This window comes from Echinops telfairi, unplaced genomic scaffold, assembly GCF_000313985.2.
Source record: "Echinops telfairi isolate 266 unplaced genomic scaffold, ASM31398v2 ScPeMD7_60;HRSCAF=208, whole genome shotgun sequence".
Taxonomy (NCBI): domain Eukaryota; kingdom Metazoa; phylum Chordata; class Mammalia; order Afrosoricida; family Tenrecidae; genus Echinops; species Echinops telfairi.
The window spans coordinates 34993844-35006067 of NW_022103958.1; positions in this window are offsets into that span (position 1 = coordinate 34993844).

The following is a 12224-nucleotide window of genomic DNA, read 5'->3' on the forward strand; positions in this document are numbered from 1 at the left end:
GCGGGGCTGGAGCGGGCGTTGAGGGCGCGGGTCCGAGGGCCGGTCGTTCTGAGCGCCCAGGGGCTGCAAACGGCGCCCTGGACCTTGCAACGGGGCCGCAGTAGGGCGCTGCGCGGGAGGGCCGGGGACACGCGTGGGCACTAGAGTGGGGAGAACAGAAGTAGGGGACGAAGGGAATCTCGTGGGGGAGACTGTCCCCAGGCCAGTTCTTTGGAGGGTCTGGGAAGGTTGTCACCGCCCCAGCCTGTGGGGTGGGGAAGGGACCAAGATTCGTTGAGCTCTGCGGGTGGTGTCTGGTGAGCAGGGACGCGCCCTCGTTTCCACTGGTCAAGTGGCAGGCTTTCCTTAGAAACCTTGGACGTTGGCCCCACGAGCCAGGTTAGCACAGCAGATCCTGGGGCCTGGAGGAAAAACAGATTGAAGGGCAGTAAAGTTGAAGTTCCGCTCGCACCTCGCACTACAGTGGCAGTGGCTTTTGTCACTCTGCTACTTAAGGTCAGAAACTGCTTTTGATCCTTCTTCCCGGTGCCTGGCCCCGAGCAAGCAAGCGCTAGGTAAATGTTTGTTCACTGAATGAATGAACCAGCCGAAGTTCCGGATGGTGGTCTGACAATTCCTGGGTGTGCTTCTGGCCAACTGAGAGTCATAATTCCCTTCTGCCCTTGGAAACCATTATTGTAAGCCACATCTTTGACACTGGGAGGCTTCCAGAAAATTCCAGGCCTCCCACCTCCATGTGGTTTCTGGCCCTAGACACCACGTGCTGTTTGAAGTGCAGAAGGATGAGCATTGGGGGTAAGAGGAGCGGATGGTAGCTGTGGCCCTGCTGTCCTGTCTCCTTTCCGTGTGCCTCTGTGTGTATGGGGTGAGAGGAGCCGTCTGGGACCCTCAGAGCTTTGCTGTCAGTGGGCACTTTGGGTTTATAACTGGGTCAACGGATATTTAATTAATGCCTCTTATACGTCAGGTATTTCTGTAGGCATTGGGACTGCCGAGATGGGTCAGCCAGACGAACTCTAGGTGCTCCTGGGGCTTGCTGTCTAGGAGGCGATTCTGGGGTACGCTTTTTGTTGGGAATGACTGAAAGAAGAAGAAAGCGATGATGCAGAAATGACAGGAGACAAGTGCTGGAGGGGCGTTCCTGTGGAGGTTGAGAGGGATGAGTTCTAGAACAGAAGTCTCCATTGGTCTCACGCAGGAGTGGGCGGCATCATCTCTTGGACAGGAGGAAAGACTGGAGTGAGTGGATGTAAGGAGTGTGAGAGACTTGGTTTGGAAGAGGAAGGTGCTCCTGTTGCGTAGTTTCTGTGTGTCCCAGAAGTCCTAGACAGAGTCCTTAAGGGGTGTGTACAGGCAACAACGGTTATAGTCAACTGTCCTCTCTTGCTGACTCTTCTATGGTAACTCTTGTTTGTCAAGTCCCTAGTGATGAGCTTCCTTAAAGCCCCATTCTCTACCCCCGAGGGCCTTAGCTGAAGCCTGCCATGCCTAGGGGAAAGTGTGTGCGTCAGCGGGTAATTTATTGAGAAGCTTACGGGTTTCTCCACATAAAGAATTCAGACCTGAGTCTTTCTCAGATTTGTCAACAGTACATCTGACTGAGGTGAAGTAGTGTGTGCTCTTCTGTGATATGACTCAATAAAGTGGAGAGCCCAAACATCCACCCAGCTGATTTTATTTTTCCCTGGGGATTCGTGGGGAGGAAAGTCTTGGGATGTTTTCAGGAAGCATCAGTGGCTCCTGGCACACAGCAGATACTTGTTGCAGCGGAAAACCTTGAGGAAAGGCGAGTGCCTTTTACTCTGATTTCTGTACTTTGGTTCAGTTTGGATTAATGGAGGGACAAAACACAAAGCGGTTCTCTGGTTTCTAGACAAGGTGATGCTGACATCCCCTTTAAAGAGACGTGAAAATATAAAAGGCACTTTCTCGTGATTTGGGTGAAGGCTTACCAAACACATCATCAGTTTTACATTCTACAGTTCGCACAGATTTCGCTTCATGCCCTCACTGCCGCTGCACTCATTCCAACCTGCTCTCTGTTTCCTGCCTGTGCCTGGTCTCTACTCACCCTTCTGAACTTTGCCCCAGGGTAAATGCTGCCCCCTTGCTCCCAAATGGTTGACTATTCTAAGGGGTGCATACCTCACTAATGTTATTGTTCCTTTTATAGATCTGTCTATTGTTTGGTTGAAAGTTATTCATGGGGGGTGAGTCCAGTTCCAGACCTGAAGGGTGGCTACGACCTATCTCAAGCCCGGTCTCTCTTAGGATTCCTCATTTTTCTCCCATTCCGTCTAGAACCTTCGAATGTGGCCCTTTCAGAGTCAGTGGTAGTTACAGCTGGGCATCGTCTAGTTCTTCTGGTTTCAAGGTTGTGGAGATTGGTGCTTATGTGATCCATTAGTTCTTTAGGCTAATTGTTTCCACATGCCTTCAATTTTCATCCCTTTTAAGACTTTCTGCATGCGAGGACCTCCCTGTTTTCTCATGAGGTCCTTAGCCAGATAAGGTCAGCAGCTCAAAACTACCAGCTCCTCCGAGGGAGAAAGATGAGGCTTTTTGAAAGATTTATGAACCTCAGAAACCCGCAGGGGAAGTTCTGTCTTATCCTATAGGGTTGCTGTGAGTCTGAATGACTTGATGGCATTTGAGTTTTTTAAAGCCAGATAGCAAGATGTATTAGTAATTGCAGTAATAATGTAGTTAACGGCAGCAATAATAGTAATAAAAATTATGTAAATTCAAGCTAAACTCACTGCCTCACTACCAAGCCTGACTCATGGTGAGACCCTATAGGACAGGGTAAAACTCCCCCTGAGGGTTTCCGAGACTAACTCTTGCCGGTAGTAGAAAATCAGGTCTTCCTCCCGAGGAGCAACTGGTGGTTTTGAACTTCAGCCCTTGTGGATCGCAGTCCAACTCGTAACCACTGTGCCACTAGGGCTCCTGAAATAGCCTAATATTTGAGTCCTTGAAAAATGCCAGGAACTTTTCAGTTACTATTATCCAATTTAATTCTCACTTGCTAGGAACTAGTTCACTTTCAGAGTTCCTGGGAACACAGATAGTTAATGGGGCCAACTGCTAACTAAAAGGTGAAGGGCTTTCACTCAGGTACCAGAGAATAAAAACCTGGTGGGATACTTTAAAATAAAAAAATCAATCATTGGAAACCCTGTACTGCACAGCTCCACGCAGACCCAACTGGGGCTGCCATGAGTCAGAATCAACTTATTGGTAGCTGGTTAGTCCTATTTCACAGATGTGGACATTTGTATTACAACAAAGGGCAGTTGGCTTTTTCCTATAACTCTTGTTGATTAGAGTCTTAGAACAGTCCCAGCAATAGAGGCATCAGGGGCAGCTGTAGAATGAGACATTCGACAGTTGAGCAAACCCAGGTCCATGAAGTTTCCATGACTTGGCCCAAGTGTTAGAACTGGGATTAGAACTGCAGGAAAGTGAGTTGAACACTGAAGGGCCCAGGACACAGCCCTCTGGAGGTTTCATTGCACTGTCACCTCAAGGGACAGATTCCAGGTCGCCCCAGGTCAGGGTCTGCTGTCTGAAACCTCCCATCCAGTCAGATGTTGAGCTTCCCTTTAAGGAAGAGTCCCAGTGGTGGGTCCAAGTAGCTGCCATCTTCCTGAAGGTGTTGCTGTGCGCAGCAATCCCACAAACCAAAATGTAACAGTCCCACAAAGGATTTCTGGGAAGTTAGCTGCTTACATATATTTAAAACGGAAATTCTGAAGCCTCTCATTATCAGAGGTTAAGAAAAGGTTTTCCCAGCTTGGCAAATGTTGGCATAGATCCAACACTTGATGTTCATTTCCTCATTGATTCACCGAGGGTGAAACTGGGTTCAGGGATTTAAATATTCGGTGTTGAGGAGGAAGCTGGAGGAAGGAGAAGGTGATTTGCTTCATGGTCTCAAATTCATCTCAGTCAAAATTGATTAAGTAAGGTTGTAGGTTTTTTTTCTTAAGATTTCTCCTTTATTCGTTGTTTTTTTTAAGGTCCAAGTTTGGCTTTTCCCCAGGAATATAAGTTTAAAATATAAGGTTTAAAATTAGGAAATAAATTTATACATATAATTCATTATGTTAACTGATTAGGAAAAAAAATGACCATCTTACAGAAAAAAGTCAATGAAATTCACTATGATAAAACATTTTGCAGCTAACATTAGACTTCTTTAGTTGGATAAAGATTATTTATTAAAAATATTCAGCAAACAAACACAAAGTGAAATGTTGAAAGCATTTTGTAAAATATCCTAAGAGATTATTCACAAATACTGTTTTTATTCAACATTATATAATGAAGGTGGTGCCTGACATCATAAAGCAAAAATGTAGTAGTAATAATCATAGTAAAATAGTACAAACCAAAAGTGAATAAAATTGCAAAAGAAGAAATAAAGGTCACTTTTTTGTGTGATATGCTTGTTTATGCAAAAGATATAAAAGATAAATGATCTAATAGTATCGTTTACCAAGTTTCTTAAATAAAAATGTTGCAAAGCATACATCTATATACCAGTAACAATTGAAGAATTAAATATTTGTATTTAAAAGATATAATACTATTATTCTATATTCTATATATCAAGTATTTAGTGATCCTGCACCGGTGTGACAGTGTGTCATGTCCCATCCGTTCGGCTCTGGATACCCTATTCCCGGTGCTCTGGCTACCTTTTTCCTGGAGTCGTTGTTGACCATCTGGGCTCAGGTAGATGCTTTTTTAAAGGAACTCATTGTCCATCAGCAATGAGCTTTGTTTTGTGTCAATAAATAGATATTATAATTGTTATAGTATCAAAAATACAAAATACTTGTGACTTTAATGTGAACTTTTCCTAATTAAAAGCCTATTGAACCAACAACAAAAAGATGTGTGTGGTTACACAAATGTGTCTGGGCGTGAATAAACACCAAACCCAACCCACTGCCACTGAGCTGACTTCCACTTGTAGCGACTCTCTATAGGGTTTCTGAGACTATAAATATTGACAGGAGCAGCTAGCTTCATCTTTTCCTCATGGATTGGCTAGTAGATTTGAACCACTGACCTTGCAGTTCACAGCCCAGTGTCTAACTCACAGTGCCATCAGGGTGCTTTCTGGATATGAATATCTGGGTAATTATATTGGCACAGATCTATACGTTTACAGATCTATAGGCATTTGTGTATATGGATATATGTGTGCATGCATGTGTATTCATACGATATTGACACTTCTTAGACAGAACCAAACACTTTATATCAGATTTGTTCTCTGAGTGTGAAGACATAGGACCTTAACCTCATGGGACAGCTCAGTTAATTGTCATGAAGAGTTCATAAACGGTATGCTTTACATCCCAATGTGATGTGTGGCACCTGGGGTCTTAAAAGCTTGTCAGGGGCCATGTAAGATACAACCTTGGTCATCACCTGTTTGGAACAGAAGGTAAAGAAGGAAAGCAAAGGCGCAGAGAGAAAAGTAGTCTTCAGACTGATAGTCCGACAAACCATGGGCTCATCTTCCCCAGAGCTGATGGTGGCCGGCCCCTCCCAACCCTTCTGACCGGGGCTGTAAGAGATGGATCCTGATAGAACTCACTTTCTTACAAAGTGACTCCAGGACAAGGGTAGGGCAGCCGAGCACTGGGAATGGTACATCCAGAACCAAATGGATGAGACACGAGACACCGTGACCATCAGTGCAGGATCACTGAATACTTGATATAGACATTGTTATATTGGGAGCCTAATTTTCTGGGTAAACTTGAACTTTAAACATTAAGATTACAAACAAAAAGCAAAAAACAACTGTGGAAAAAACAGTAAAGAAAATAAAAATCAGCGGGGAGATGCCCTGTGTGCTTCTTCAGACTTCTTTCAGAGAGAGGTGAGGGCTGGGTGGTGGGAGAGAGGTATCCCCTCTGCCCCTATGTGGGAAAATGCGGGGTGGGGAGTGGGGGGTGGTCAGTGTCTTGAACATTGCTGGTGCTCTTTCTGTTATCTTTTACAATCCGTGGGAGGAATTTTGGACTTGCTAACTTGAGGACCTCGGATAGGGCAGATGACCTGTGCACATGCCATCATGTGGACTGCTGGGCGGTCTCACAAAGTGCCTGCCTCAGATTTCTCTCTTCAGAGGAGGGCATGGGTTTGACTCTGTTTGCTTGGTGTAAGCCAGCAGCATCGCAGTAAGCTGGCATGGTATCTGAAAGAAATATTGGCAAAGGGGAGAACACAGAGCAATATTGTTTTATTTCCCTCTTAGTTTTAAAACACAGGTCAACCTCATTCTGGTATTCTCTGCTTCCCTTGGTTGTCAAAACATCTGCTTTTCGTTGTTTTGAAATGAGAATTCCATGTTAATGCTTCATGTTTACATTGTGTTTCACAAATACTATCAGTCTCACAATCAGTGCATTTATTTTATTGGCCCACAAGTTTGGACTCGGGTAAAGTGAATTCCCTAAAGTCACACACCAGAGTAGTGACATTTCTCAAGTACTGCTGTAATGACAGAGGAGAGAAAAGGCCAGTCACCTGGGAGTTTGGACGCAGAAAACATCACCAAAATGTTGCTTCTATCCAAGCATCCTTGTAGACTTTACCTTCAATTTAATTGGTTAGAAAAGCTGTATTTTCTATGAACATCAACACCTTGGAAAGGTGCATCATATTTGTTGTATGGCTTTGTGACTTCTTAAACAAAATCAATCTTGGGGTATGTATAGGGGGTACCAGTTTCTGTTAAGCCTTAGGTGGCAAGGCAGGTGGGAGACTGGCCGCCTTCTAGCATCTGTGGGCTCCACATGCTCAAAGCGGCTGGTACACCAGTCCTTGATGAAAACCAGCAGTGGCTGCGAAGGCCTCAGAGCCCCTCTTGCTAAGGCTGAGTTGTGCCTGGCCAGCTCTCTTGCATCTGGCCTGTTCACAGTTACTTGGATGCTGGCCAGGACAGCAGGCTTGGATTTTCTGGAAGTCCAAAGCACAGTCAAGCAGCTTCACCTTGCAGAAAAGTGGCTAGAGGTTGGGGGTGTTGGTGCTAGTGTTGGTAAGAAAGCCATGCCTAACCTCAGGCCCTGGAGTCAGACTACCTACTTCTGACCCCCAACTTCATCGTTTCCAGCTCTCTGACCTTGGTAAGCTAGTCCCTCACTTTACACTTTGTTTCCTCCCCAGTAAAATGGGCCTTGGTGTGAGAATGACCTGTATGAGTGATAGGTGGAAAGACTTCATTTAGTACAGCACCGGCACATAGTAATTGCCCAGTAAAAGGCCTCCTGTTTGGTGCATGCACAGACTGTGAGTTGGGGGTGGGGCCAGGGCTGCGCAGTCCTCAAGACATTCAGCTGCAGCTGCTGCAGAAAATGATGTCCTTCCACTGGGACCACCTGGGTTAGCAGCAGCCGAACTAGACTCAACTACTTTGGACTAATACAAATTGCAGGATCACTGTGGCTAGTTAAAAGAATGTCTTTTATTTATTTATTTATTATTTTTACTCCCCACCCAAGAATGTCTTTATTCTTAGACCATACATAGTGAGGGTATTTGCTCTTAAATGGTTACAACAACAACAAAAAAACTGTGTACGTGTAGTGGATGACTACTAGAGTGTGTGGTCAAAAGGCTAACAGTGGGTGAGTCTGGGAGAGGGGTAGGTAGGTAGGTATTGTTTGTATTGTGATTGTTCTTGCAGTGTTTCCAGGTTTGAACTTTCCAAATGAAAATTTAAACTTGTTCCTGAGTAGGGCTATACTGTCCCCATGGTTCAGGTCCTTGGTGTAGGCTGCAGAGACCTGGGGGCCGAGACACCCAGGGAATGAGGCGTGAAAGTGATGCCTAGGTTGCCTCTTTCCTGGGCATTTGAAGGCAAGACAGACGTCCAATCCTTAATCGCGGCAGCCAGCTGGCTATTGGCTCAGCCACTGAAGGAAGGGAAGACATCCTGGCTGGAGCTTCCCAGACCGCAGGGGTCAGTCTACCTGGTGTGTGTTGTACAGTAGTTGAAAAATGTATACGTTCATGTAGAAGCCAACGCTTTCACTGTCCTCATTTTGCAGGCTGGGGAATGGCGAAGGTGGGACTTCAGCCGAAGCCTTCTCGGCTCCAAATTTCATGCTTTTCTATTATGGTCCCTGGCATCTTCTGACACCACTTCCAAACAGACCACTTGTTCTGTTCCAATTCTTCCATCTTGGGTCCCCAAAGGACACCTTTACCTCCCTGATGACCTCCAGGGATAGAGACCCTCTTGAGCCTCCTTGAATGCCCCTCATGGGCAGATGAGTGATAGGGGGGTGGATGGACCCCCAGGCAGGTTGAAGGGCAGGTCCCTGGCCTTCTGGGAGAAGTGAGCCTTCTCCAGGTGGAGGGATACCACCCTCTACACTTGGGGTGTCAGCTGGCCATGGCTTAGGGGCTGATGAGCCGCTTAAGCCTACTTAGAGCCAGAGTGCCCCTTTCACATTCCGTGGAACAGTGCTTCCAGTGTCACAAGTGTCTCAGGGTTTCTTAGGGACTTTTCCTGCCAAGACGGAGCCCTCTTCTTTCAAGGCCTGACAGTTTGGGGTTAGCATGCAGTCTGTTCCAGGGGATGCTGGCTACCCCTGGTGCCCCCTGGACCACATTTGGCAGTGCAGGTGGGGCTGGAGCAGGCAGAGGCCCCATCACGGCTCTTGGCTGGGCTGTACAGCCTTTTGTATTCGCTCCCCTTGGCAGAAGTGGGAGGGAGAGCATCCTTCCTTGGGAGCAGTGGGGCCAGAGCAGTGACTTATTTAAGTTCATGCCTGCTGAGACCTTGACAACAACCCGGTCCCCTCCATGTGAATAGTCCATCTATATGTCCCCATATGAAGCCATGGGCCACCTCAAGGCATGGTGAGCACCTTATTAGGAGAAATTTAAGCTGAATGTGACTTTAGGTTGAGGATTGAGTCATTCAACCATGGGTCTGCAATTAGGCATCTACTGTATACCAGCCTCTACACCGGGTGTGTCAGGGAGAGCCTCCAGCCGTTCCCAGCCCTGGGGAGGAGAGGGGCCCCCCGGACAGTTTCATAAGGGGATTATGGGGGTGGGGAGGCTCCAGGGTTAGAGGCGCTTCAAAGGTGAGTGTGAGGAAAGCAGTACACAGTGTCAGATTGCCCAATAAACGAGGTAAGCAAGTGCTTACTTGTGCTTATTTATGAATCTGTAGTGAACAGTTTCACCACATGAAAAATTCTGCTTCCAGCATGGCTGGCATCTGTCTCTCTCCCAGCCTCACAACACAAAATCAAAGCCCCTTTTCAACTTTATAATCCCTGACAGGGATGGAGCACCCTGTAAGCAAGGGAAGCACAAGGAAGTTCATGCTTCTCTTAAAACCCAGACAAACTCACTGCCATCAAGTCAGTGCTGACTCAGCAACTGCCCTGTGGGTTTCAGGGTCTATAACTGTTTACTGGATTAGAAAGACCAGTCTTCCTCTCGCCCAAGGTGTAACCACTATACCACCTTATTGCGTAATATGCCCCCTGACTTGGGCAGCCTAGGGCAGGAGCAGGGACTAGAGGAACCGGGAGGACTTCGGGTGGGGCGAAGGCCATAGTGTAAGTGTGCGTATGTATGTGAGCACGTGTGAGTGCATATGGTGAGGAGGGTGGGCCTGATGTTCTGGGTCTTGAAGAGGCAGGAGGTGAGTGGGGGAGGAGGGATGGGCTGACTCTGGATAAAAGCTTGTGTCTTGCATCAGGAGTATGAGGTAATCTGTGATTGGCTCCAGGGCTGCCCAGCTCCTGTGCCTGAGTGGTAGCACTGCAGGTGCTTAGGAATATGGATTCTGGAGGCTGAGCGCCCAGCTAGAAATCTTGGCTGTTACAAGCCTAGACAAGTCACTTCAACTTCTTTGGGTCTCAGTTTCTTCAACTCTAAAATGGGGACAATGAGAAGACCTACGTACTTAGAACAACTGAATGGCAAATAGTACATGGTTTATAAGAATTAATTATAATGATCAATTCTGTAAAAGAAGCCCCTTCTTAAGGTGAATGTGGTGAATCAGCAGGGGAACCAGGGTTTCCTCTCAGGGAAAATCTCACATGATCAGGATAGCCAAAGGGAGAAGTGGACTTCCTAGTTGAGACTTGTCTTTAAAAGAAAGCTAGGCAGCAGTAAACCTAACTAAAAAGAGAACAAACGGCAACTGCCATCCAGTTGAATCTGACTCCTAGCAACCCTATAGGACAGGCTAGAATGGCCCCTGTGGGTTTCTGAGATTGTAAGTCTTTATGGGAGCAGACAGCCCCATCTTTCTCCTGCAGGGGAGCTGGTGGGTTTGAACTGCTGGCCTTGTGGTTACCAGCCCAACATGTAACCCACAAGGCCACCAGGGCTCCTCTAGGCACTAATAAGCCCCAAACCAAACTTGCTGCCCTCCAGTCCATGTCGACTCATAGTGACCTTATAGGACAGAGTAGAACTGCCCGTTTGGGTTCTGAGACTGTAACTCTTCATGGGAGTAGAAAGCCTCCTCTTTCTCCCTCCGTGCAGCTGGTGACTTCACACTGCCAACCTTGTGGTTAGCAGCCCAACGCAAAGCCCACTAGGCTACCAGGGCTCCTCAGAGCCCCTTGTGACTGTCTACCCACAGAGAAAATGAATAGCTAGTTGTATGATTGATTTTTTCCAAATACACCGCTGAGATTTCTACTGCCTGTCCATCTCCCACCAGAACCCCCAGAGGAGAGGCTTCCCAAGTGTTAATGTTGGCTCTACCTGGAAAGGTATGTCGCTCCTTCACTGAGCGTCGAGAGCCCTGGGACCTGTGTGAGAACATCAATGAGGCAATGATGGGAGACAAACTCCAGCAGTGTTCTCGAAGGCTGCGGCAGGACCGGTGGGTTGGGACTGGGAGTCTGCAGTTATCACCAGCCTCCCAGGTGTGTATTGTGGACTGGGCCAGCGGAAACCTCTCCGAGCTTCAGCTCCCTCACCTGTACAGTGCTGACAATGCTGTACTCCTTCCTTGAGAATGAAATGTACTTAGCATGCTGTGTGGCACACACACAGTAGGTGCTCAGGCATGGCGAGCACCTTTCATTCAGGCAGCCCCCTGCGTGTCAAGGCAAATAAACTGAGCTCTGTGGTGTTTTCTGGGGCTGGGCTTTTCCAGAAGTAGCCCCCCTTGGCCTTTCTTGAGAACCACTTAGCAGCCAAGTGTGTCTGCTGTTTGCACTGCCTGGGAGGGTAGAGCTGCCTGCTCACGGCTTCCCTGGAGGCTAGGTCCTGGAAGCCAGGCTCCCAGAGAGAGGTGGAGGGGCTCTTTTGGGGGGTGGCCCTTGAATAGTGTGCTTCTGCATCTTGGAACTCATGACCACAAGGAGATGCTCCCGGGACAGGGGAGGGACCTGGGCGACAGGCTGTCTTGAGTGACATTGACAGCTGGACAAGGTACCTACAGCCACTGCCAGGCCAATGTGGACTCTGAGCAACTCTGTAAGTCAAAGAAGAACTGTTCTGTGGGGTTTCCAAGGAAGCAGATGGCTCCATCTTTCTCCCCAAGAGTGGCTGATGTGTTTGAACTGCCAGCCATTTGCCTAGCAGTCCAAGTCTTTACCTACCGCCCCACTAGGGCTCCTTAAGAGAAGGAGAGCAGCTGTGATGCAGTGAGCCCCTGGGGAAAGGCCTCCCAGGACACAGAGGAGGTGATAAGCAGGGCACACAGGTGGCTGGCGTGGCAGTCTTCTCTGTGCTGGGCCTGGGGGACCTGCGGGTGTGGGAAGGGGGGTGCAGGGCTGGGTGTGGGGACTATTGGTTGGATGTTTGACATTAACCTTCTGGAAACTGGCAGGCAGATGAGGGGAGCGGGTGGATGGTGAGGCTGAAGGCAGAAGGAGAGACACCGTCCTGGGGGGGGATGATTCCCCTTCCTGCCACAAATGTGTTTGCAAAGATTTTTCTTTGTTCTTGGCACATTTTGATCTGGGGAACACACACGAATGCTGTGAGGCTAAATGTCTGTAATCACTGTACCTATTAATGCATTTCTAAATGGGAACTGCAGCCCTTGAAATTACATCCACTTACCTAGGCTTTGAGTCATTACACCCCCTCTCCCACCCCCCAGCTTTGGTGTGTGGGTGGGAGCCGGGGAGCGCTGGGTCGGCCTCAGCTCCGACTCTTCCCCAGCCCACCTCACCTGAAAACACGTGGACGTGTTGTGTTTGGCG